Here is a 10,723-nt window from a genome sequence, read left to right on the forward strand (position 1 = left end):
GAGTCTGCTTCTCCCTCTCTCTCTGCCTGCTGCTCTGCCTACTTGTGATCTCTCTCTCTCTCTCTGTCAAATAAATAAATAAAATCTTTAAAAAGAACAGTGCAGAACTAGTTCCCCCCACCCCCCATACCCTCACCATTAGTAGAATACAATTCCTGGAACCCGAACTAAGGAGATTTAAGGCCATCAAGTCATAAGATACAGGTTCTCAACCTTAAACACTTTGCTGAATTCTGCCCTGGAGTTGGATAGGGGAGATGGTTGAGGGTGCTGATTGGAATAAGTGGGGTGATGATTAAGGCCAGGTACAAGGGCAGAGAACTAGCCCTTGAGTGAGGTCTAAAGGGAATGTAGAGGACTATAGGATTATGTTCAGAAAACTCAAGGCAGAAAATGGTTACTGTGATGGGAAAGGATCAGGCAAGAGTTAAGTTAAGTTAGGGGCTTACCTGATAATCAGAAGCTGGGAATAGATTGCCAGAGAAATCAAACAGACCAGGCTTTGAATTTGTCAGGAGTGACTGCAGAAGGAACTCTCCCACATGAGTAAGACGAATGAGCAAGGTTCACATCTCAGCGCTGCCTTTTTAAAGTCTTGGCATAGGACTGCCTGGGGATAGAATTTAAGAGTAAAGTTCTTCTGGACCCAGTTATTCTCTAAACATTTACTGAGTGCTTGCTCTGTGCTAGGAACTGTAATAAATTTAAAAATATAACTAAGACAAATCTGGAAGAGCAAGTGTTTGCTGGTTGAGGGGTTAACATTTTCATATAATTCAACATCCTTTGCTGATGTACAAGCTGCTAAGGAAAGCAGAGAGAAGATAGTGGTTCTTTCCAATGGACACAAGTTTCCCATTGGGTTAGAAGTATAAGCTTTCTATTATGATCTGGGTCATGCTTGTAGTCTAAAATCAAACAGGGTCATGCATAGGCTAATTGTCTTCTTTTACTACTTTCACTTAAAGGTTAAAAGTCATTATGGGAAGTCTTGTTACTCACCTGACAGATGTAGCACAGAGCCTTTTCCATAATATGTGAGAGAATCAAGTTTCAAAACACCAAATCTGTTCAAAGAAATGTTGCTGACATTCCTAATTTGCATACTTTGGGGCTAGACTGTTGAGACAATTTTGGGTGATAAATGGAGATGGAAAATGTGTGTGTTTGGGGGGGCTGGTGTGGGAAAGTATATTATTATCTATTGTCGTGTGATGAGTTATCCCCAAACTTACCAGCTGTATTATTCTTCTGGGGTTTCCAGAACAAAATACCATAGATTGAGTGGCTTAAACAACAGAACATTATTTTCTCACAGTTCTGGAGGCTGGAAGTCCAAGGTCAAGATGTCAGGAGGGTGGGTTTCTCTTGTCCCTGTGTCCTCACATGGCCTTTTCTTTGTGTGGGCCCATCCCTGGTGTTTATTCCTCCTCCTCTTCTTCTTCTTCTTCTTTTTAAAGATTTTATTTATTTCTTTGACAGAGAGACAGTGAGAGAGGGAACACAACCAGGGGCGGTGGGAGAGGGAAAAGCAGGCTTCCTGATGTGGGGCTCAATCCCAGGACCCCGGGATCATGACCTGAACAGAAAGCAGATGCTTAATGACTAAGTCATTAGTTTCTTCCTCTTCTTATAAGGACATACATCATATTGGATTAAGGCCCCATCCTAACAGTCTCATTTATTCTTAATTACCTCTTTAAGGGATCTGTCTCCAAACACAGTCACTTGAGGGGTTAGGGCTTCAACATCTGAATATAGGGTGGGGACACAGTTCAGTCCATATTAACAGTTAAAACAGCAGATGCTTATCTCTTAATTTCTGCGGCTCAGGAATTCAGCAGCCCCTTAGCAGTCAGTTCCAGCTAGGGTGCTCCCAGGAAGTCGAGGTGAAGATAATGATTAGGGCTGCACTCATCTAAAAGCTTGTCTGGAACTAGATGATCTGCCTCCAAAGTGGTTCATTCACATGTTGTGTTATTTTCCTAGGGCTGCTGGACCAAAGGACCCCAGACTTGATGGCTTAGAGCAACAGAAATGTACCATCTCTGCTCTGGAGGCTTGAAGTGAAAGATCATGGTGTTGGCAGGGTGGTTCTTTCGGAGAACTGGGGGGGGGGGCAGCGGGGAATCCATACCATGCCTCTCTCCTAGCTCACCGTGGTCTGTTGGCAGTCTGATGTTTGTGTTTGCCTTGTCCTGATCTCTGCCTTCATCTCCACATAGCGTTCTCCCTGTGTGCATGTCTCTTCCTTTTTTTTATAAGGACATCAGTCATATTGGATTAGGGCTCATCTTAACGACTTTATTCTAACTTGATTACCTCTGTAAGAGGTATTTTATTTTAGACCTTATTTTAGATAAGGTCATATTTTTAGGTAGTGTGGTGCCTAAGTTAAGACTCCAACTAACCTTTTGTGGGGGTGGGGGAGGACACAATTTAACCCATAACACATGACTCTTGGCTGAAGACCTCTTGTTGGCTATCCGTAGGAGAACTCAGTTGCTTTCCACATGTGCCTGTCTGTAGAGTTGCTTCAGTGTCTTCATGACATGGACAGCTGCTTCCCTCAGGCTGAGTGACTCAAGAGAGAAAGGAAGAGGCTTCAGTGCCTTTCAGAGTCTTGGAAATCACACTATCACTTTTGCCATACTCTGTTTATTAGAAATGATTCTTTGAGTCCAGTCCACTTTCAAAGAGGGGGAATCATGGTCTACTTTTTAAAGGAGCAAATGTCATGAAATCTGGATTTTTAAAAAAAAATATTTTATTTTTAAGTAATTTCTACACCCAACATGAGGCTCAAACTTACAACACCAAGACCAAGAGTCACATGCTCTACTCGCTGAGCCAGCCAGGTTTCCCATAGACATTTTTTAAAACTACTGCAGATGGGATGCAGGGTTAGGTCAAATTAGACAGAAATGTTAGTTAGGGTAGTGGAATAAAATTAAGGCAGGAATCAAGTCAGAGAGATTATATCTGTTCTAAATACCAGGTCAGCCACTGAACACTCAAGGAAGGAGGAACTGAGTAGTTAGGTGGCTAAGATTAGTTTCAGAGAAACTAAACAAAAGAGATTATTACACATAAAAATACAGGGTGCCTGGGTGGCTTAGTTGGTTAAGCCACTGCCTTTGGCTCAGGTCATGATCCTGGAGTCTTGGGATTGAGTCCCACATTGGGCTCTGTGCTCCGCAGGGAGTCTGCTTCTCCCGTTGACCTCTCTCATGTTCTCTCTCTCTCTCTCAAGTAAATAAATAAAAATAAAAAATCTTTAAAGAAAAAATACAAAGAATTTTTTGAGGAATAAAGTGGTACCTGCAAAAAGCTGCCTTTTTGATTTCAGATACTGTATTTTTAAACTTTATAATTTCCATTTGGCTTTTTATAAAGTTTCTATTTTAATGTTGACATCAATTATATTGTTCATCATTGTAAGGCCAAAGAAAACACTAATAGTTGGTTTAGTATTGTTATACTTGTTTCTCTCCAATCCTTGTCTGCTAATTGAAACATCTGGGTCATATCAGAGTTACTTTCCTTTATCTGTTTTTCTGAGATGAATTCACATTCTTCTGGTCCTTAATATATTGAATATTTTTGAATTCACCTTGATTGTTCTGTAAAGACTCTGAATTCTGCTATATGCCTCTGAAAGTATGGAAGTTTTTCTTTCACCAGACAATTAACTTAGTTCAAATCAAAGTATAATTTCTATCTCTTGGGTAGCAGTTCAAATCTCAGTTCAGCTGCTTTATCTTTAGCTGGACTGCTTTGAGTTATTTCAGTGCATGAAATCTTTTTTTTTTAATTTAATTCTTTTAATTTAATTCTTTTTTTTAAATTCAATTAAAATTTTTTTTTCAGTGATCCATAATTCATTGTTTATGCACCACACCTAGTGCTCCATGCAATACGTGCCCTCCTTAATACCCACCACCAGGCTCACCCAACCTCCCACCTCCCTCCCCTCCAAACACCTCAGTTTGTTTCTCAGAGTCCACGGTCTCTCATGGTTTGTCTACCCTCCGATTTCCCCCAACTCCTTTCTCCTCTCCAACTCCCAATGTCCTCTGTGTTATTCCTTATGCTCCACAAGTAAGTGAAACCATATGATAATTGACTTTTTCTGCTTGGCATATTTCACTCAACATAATCTCTTCCAGTCCCGTCCATGTTGCTACAAAAGTTGGGTATTCATCCTTTCTGATGGAGGCATAATACTCCATAGCGTGTATGGACCACATCTTCCTTATCCATTCATCTGTTGAAGGGCATCTTGGTTCTTTCCACAGTTTGGTGACCGTGGCCATTGCTGCTATAAACATTGGGGTACAGATGGCCTTTCTTTTCACTACCTCTGTATCTTTGGGGTAAATACCCAGTAGTACAATTGCAGGGTCATAGGGTAGCTTTATTTTCAATTTCTTAAGGAATCTCCACACTGTTTTCCAAAGTTACTGCACCAACTTGCATTCCCATGAACAGTGTAAGAGGGTTCCCCTTTCTCCACATCCTCTCCAACACATGTTGTTTACTGTCTTGTTAATTTTGGCTATTCTAACTGGTATGAGGTGGTATCTCAATATGGTTTTGATTTGAATCTCCATGATGGCTAGAGATGATGAAAATTTTTTCATGTGTCTGTTAGCCATTTGCATGTCCTCTTTGGAGAGGTGTCTGTTCATGTCTTCTGCCCATTTTTTTGACATGATTATCTGTTTTGTGTGTGTTGAGTTTGAGGAGTTCTTTATAGATCTTGGATATCAGCCCTTTGTCTGTGTCATTTGCGAATATGTTCTCCCATTCCGTGGGCTGCCTCTTTGCTTTGTTGACTGTTTCCTTTGCTGTGCAGAAGCTTTTCATATTGATGAAGTCCCAAAAGTTCATTTTCACTTTTGTTTCCTTTGCCTTTGGAGACATGTCTTGAAAGAAGTTGCTCTGTCTGATGTAGAAGAGGTTACTGCCTATGTTCTCCTCTAGGATTCTGATGGATTCCTGCCTCACATTGAGGTCTTTATCCATTTCGAGTTTATCTTTGTGTATGGTGTAAGAGAATGGTTGAGTTTCATTCTTCTACACATAGCTCAAGTATAGATTCCATCCAGATACTGCAGACTTTTGTTCACTCTCAAGGCTCCAGGTTTTCTTTTTCTCCTTCCCTCCCTTCCTCCCTTCCTTCTCTCATTTTGTGCAGAACTCCTATTTGTTATCTTCAGGAGGTCTGGGTCCAGTAGAAGCACACTTATTTATATCCAAAGTAGAAACCTATGGCTGCAGTCCTTTTAAAAGGACTATGTAATATATGGCAGTGAGTGATTTCAGCCTACACATAAGTGCCTAATAATTATCAGCTATTTCCATTCTTATTATCAGCAGTATTAAATTAGAAATATTAATGATAATCAGTAATATTAATGATATAAGAGCAACCCAGAATATTCTGAGAAACTTTACTTAGAAAGGATTTTTTAAAACTTACTTATTTTTTTAAAAATATTTTACTTATTTATTTGTCAGAGAGAGAGAGCACAAGCAGGCAGAGTGGCAGGCAGAGTGGCAGGCAGAGGCAGAGAGAGAAGCAGGCTCCCTGCTGAGCAAGGAGCCCAATTCGGGACTCAATCTCAGAACCCTGGGACCATGACCTGAGCTAAAGGGACATGCTTAACCAACTGAGCCACCCAGGCATCCCCAAAACTTACTTATTTTTTTTTTTTAAGGTTTTATTTGACAGAGAGAGATCAGAAGTAGGCAGAGCAGCAGGGAGAGAGAGAGGAGGAAGCAGGCTCCCTGCTGAGCAGAGAGCCCGATGCGGGACTCGATCTCAGGACCCTGAGATCATGACCTGAGCCAAAGGCAGAGGCTTAACCCACTGAGCCACTCAGGCGCCCCAAAACTTACTTATTTTTTTAAGATTTTATTTATTTGTCGGAGAGAGAGAGAGTGAGAGAGGGCACACAAGTGGGGGGAGCAGCAGGCAGAGAGAGAAGCAAGTTCCCTGCTGAGCAAGGAGCCCAATGAGGACTCCATCTCAGGACCTTGGGATCATGACCTGAGTCAAAGGCAGATGCTTAACCTAGAAAGCATCCCTAGAAAATATTTACCTTAAGGATTTCTCAGAAGCCTAAGGGGACTCAAACTATTATATTATAAAGAATTACTATATGTTTACTAAGTGCAAACTTGAGCTGAGTTTACTAAAACAACACAAAATTCCTATTATTGATGAACAAGTATGTAAATGGGTACATTCAGCAGGTCCTATAAGTCAACAAATAATGATAGAACAATGTGAAAATTACAAAGTGTCTGAGCAAAGTACATGTATAAAGCACACAGATGGCAGTGATTAATTTTAAAGGAGAGACTTCTCTCATTCAACATATTTACAACTGTGGGAGGCTATGCAGTAGCTTGAGAGTGAACCAAACCAGGCCCTGACTCGCGCCTCCTTGAAACCCAAGGGTTAAAGCAATCCTGTGGTTAATAAGTTGAGGTGCTTTTGAGAATGGGCCTGTGCTATGTGTCTCACGCTCTCCTGTGCGACCACCCTCTGGGGCTTATCTGGAACAGGACATGCAGGCCTAAAGCCGTGAATCAGTAACTTGACTTGCTGTTCCTGCAGGGGCCATAAACCGCACCTGATGCCCTTTGGCCTTTCTCTGTCTACTTATCTATAGGGAACTCATCTTTAAGCAGCCCTCTTGGCATCAGATGTTTGCACATGAGCCTTAAGAAATCTTCTAAGGGGAACCTGTGGAAACTATTCCAGGAATGCAATGGATCACTGCTTCCTTGTGATTGTCTCTGTACGATATTTATATCAAAGCACTCTTCTGAATAAACTGGCATTGCTTGGACATCATCCACTTTGCCCCTCCTGTCCCCATCTCTTTGCGTCTTGTCTTCATTTCACCATCCTCTTACCCTCTCGACCCTGGTCGTGTTGTCGCGCCGGCCGCGACATACAACATGATCTGAGAGAGGTTTGTTTTAGACAGTCAAGTTTATTGGTAAGTATTCTGGGTTTAAAATCTGTAGTAAGGAAAAGAAGGGCATACAATATTATCCAACTGCCCCAACTATTAGAACTACAATATAGACATAAACTCATAAAACAAACAGAAATTTTTGGCCTTCTGACCTTTTTTTTTTTTTTAAAGAAGTATGCAGGTGGCAGCTGAAGCAAGATTCAAAATAGACAACAAGGTATTATTCGTTTTGGTGAGCTGAAACCCCCAGAGTCAGAGTTGATTTGAAAAATAATTGTTTGGCATTTCCTATATCCAGTGCTTTACTAGGCACTGGGAAGGGCTGAGAAGAAAAGCACACAGTGCTGTGATAGTATATAATGGTTCAGTGATGTAGTCTCAGAAGGAGACTGAAGGGAGACAGTCTTCTCAGGAAGTGATGTTTCCACTGAGATCTAAAGGTTGAGTAGAGGGGTGCCTGGGTGGGGTAGTTGCTTAAATGTCTTACTCTTGATCTCTGTCTAGGTCTGATCTCCGGGTTGCGAGATCAAGCCCCAGGTTAGGCTCTGCACTCAGTGTGTAGTCTGCTTGAGTTTCTCCCTCCCCCTCCCTCTGTTCCTCCCCTTTCCCACTCTCTCTCACTCTCTCAAATGAATCTTAAAAAAAAAAAAAGTGAGTAGAAGTAGGCAAATGTAGAGTGGATGAAAGAGAGAGCACTTCCAGTAGCAGAAACAGAATATGCAGTAGTTTCCTAGATAAGGAAACATAGTATTTTCAAGGAAATGAAGGGAGGCTAGAAATTGAAGAGTTGAGTGGGAAGAGATGCAACTAGGGAGAAGGGTCAAATCAGACTGATTTTTGTAGGCTCTAGTCCAGATTTTAGTTCTTATCCCAGCGGTAATGGCTGAGTTGGGTAGGTAAAGTAAATATCACAACAAAGTGACTTGAATGAATTTTTTTGTTCCCCAGTGTGTATAAAAGTGATGCTTACACTATGCTGTAGTTTATGAAGTGTGTAATGGCATTATATATTTAATTCTATATTATGCATAATATAACACGCTGTAATCATGTAATTATATAATATATAATAATATATAATTACTATATATTATATATAATAATATATAACATAACATCACACAATAACATTGTTATATTGTATAATTATATAACATAATTATATTGTTATGTAACATATAATATATAACATGTTATGTTGTATAATATATAATATAGATAACAATTATATAATATAAAGCATAACAACTAATATACAATAACATATATTATATTATATAATTATATATTTGTATATATTTATAATTATATATTGTATAATAATTATATAATTATATACAAAAATATATATATGTACATTCCTTAATTAAAGAAATACTTTATTGCTACAAAATGCTAACCATCATCTGAGCTTTCAGTGAGTCCTAACATTTTTGCTGGTGGAGGGTCTTGCCTCGTTATGGGTGGTGGCTAACTGATCGGGATGGTGGTTGCTGAAGGTTGGGGTGACTGTGGTAACTTTTTAAAATAAGACAAGGAAGTTTGCTGCATTGATTGACTCTTCCTTTCATGAGGATTTCTCTGTGGCATGTGATGCTGTTGGATAGCATTTTACCCACAGTAGAACTTCCTTCAGAATTAGTCAATTCACTCGAACCCTGATGCTGCTTTATCAACTAAGTAGACATAGTATTCTCAATCCTTAGTTGTTATTTCAATAGTCTTCATAGCATCTTCACCAGGAGTAGATTCGTTCTCAAGAAACCATTTTCTTTGCTCATCCATGAGAGACTTCTCATCCATTAGATTTATCATGACATTGCAGCAATTCAGCCACAGCTTCAGGCTCCATTTTTTTTTAAGTTTTTTATTTTGATTCCAGTTAGTTGACATACCGCATTTTATTACTTTCAGGTGAGCAATATAGTGATTCAACAATTCTATACATTACCCAGTGCTCATCATGACAAGTGCACTCCTTAATCCCCATCACCTATTTCATCCATCCCCCCACCCACCTCTCCTTGGGAACTATCAGTTTATTCTGTATAATTAAAAAAAGAAAAAGTCTGTTTCTTGCTTTGCCTCTCTTTCTTATTTTTTCCTCTTTCCTTGTTTGTTTTGTTTCTTAAATTCTATGTATGAGTGAAATCATGTGGTATTTGTCTTTCTCTGATTTCTTTTTAAAAAAGACTTTATTTTTATTTAGTTGACAGAGCATGAGAGAGCACAAGGAGTGGCAGAAGTAAGCTCCCCAATGAGCAGGGAGCCCGATGCAGGGTTCGATCCCAGGACTCTGGGATCATGATCTGATACAAAGGCAGATGCTCAACTAACTGAGCCACCCAAGCACCCCAGTGAGTGACTTATTTCAATGAGCATTTTACTCTCTAGCTCTATACATGTCACTGTAAGTGGCAAGATTTCATTTTTTTTTAAAGGGTGAATAGTATTCCATTGTGTGTGTGGACACTGGATGTATATATATTTGTATATATCTCATCTACTTTATCCATTCTTCAGTAGATGGACATTTGTGCTGTTTCCATATCTTGGCTATTGTAAATAATGCTGTTGTAAACATAAGGGTGCATGTGTCCCTTCGAATTAGTGTGCTTGTATTCTCTGGTCAAATACCCAAATAGCGTAATTGCTGGACCATAAGATAGTTGTATTTTTAACTTTTTAGGAACCTCCATACCATTTTCCACATGTCTGCACCAGTTTGCATTCTCACCAACAGTGTACCAGTGTTCCTTTTCCTCCACACCTTCGCCAACACCTATTGTTTCTTGTGTTGTTGATTTTACAGGCTCCACTTCTAACTCTAGTTCTCTTGCTATTTCCACCGTATCTGCAATTATTTCCCCCACTGAATTCTTGAATCCCTCAAAGTCATCCCTGAGGGTTGGAATACACTTTTTCCAAACTGCTGTTTGGAGAACAGGTTAATGTTAATATTTGACCTCTTCTCATGAGTTATGAGTGTACATTTAGAATGATGAATCCTTTCCAGAAGGTTTCAGTTGAGTCACCCAGAGCCATCAGAAGAAACACTATCTGTGCCAGCTGTAGCCTTATGAAATGTATTTCTTAAATAATAAGACTGGAAGTCAAATTAATCCTTGATATGTGGTCTACAGAGTGGATGTTTTATTAGCAGACATGAAAACAACATGAATCTCATTGTCCATCTCCATCAGAGCTCTTGGCTGACCAGTTGCTCTTTCAATGAGTAGTTATATTCTGAAGGGCATCTTTTTTTTCTGAGCAGTAAGTCTCAATAGTGGGCTTAAAATATTCAGTAAGCCATATCATAAACAGATGTGCTGTCGTTCAGGCCTTGTTACTACATTTACAGAGCACAGACAGAGCAGATTAGCATAATTCTTAAGGGCTGTAGGATTTTTGAATGATAAATGAACATTTGCTTCAACTTAATGTCACCAGCTGCATTAAACCCTAACAGGAGAGTCAGCCTGTCTATTGACGCTTTGAAGCCAGGCATTGACTTCTCTCCAGCTGTGAAAGTCCTAGATGGCATCTTTTTCCAATAGAAGGCTGTTTCATCTACACTGAAAATCTGGTGGTTAGTGTAGCCACCTTCATGAAGTATCTGAGCTAGAGCTTCTGGAAAGCTCATGGCACCTTCTCCATCAGCACTTTGCTGCTTCACCTTGTATTTTTCTATTACGGAGATGGCTTCTTTCCTCAAACCTCATGGACCA

This window comes from Martes martes (genome assembly GCF_963455335.1).
Source record: "Martes martes genome assembly, chromosome: 2".
NCBI lineage: Eukaryota > Metazoa > Chordata > Mammalia > Carnivora > Mustelidae > Martes > Martes martes.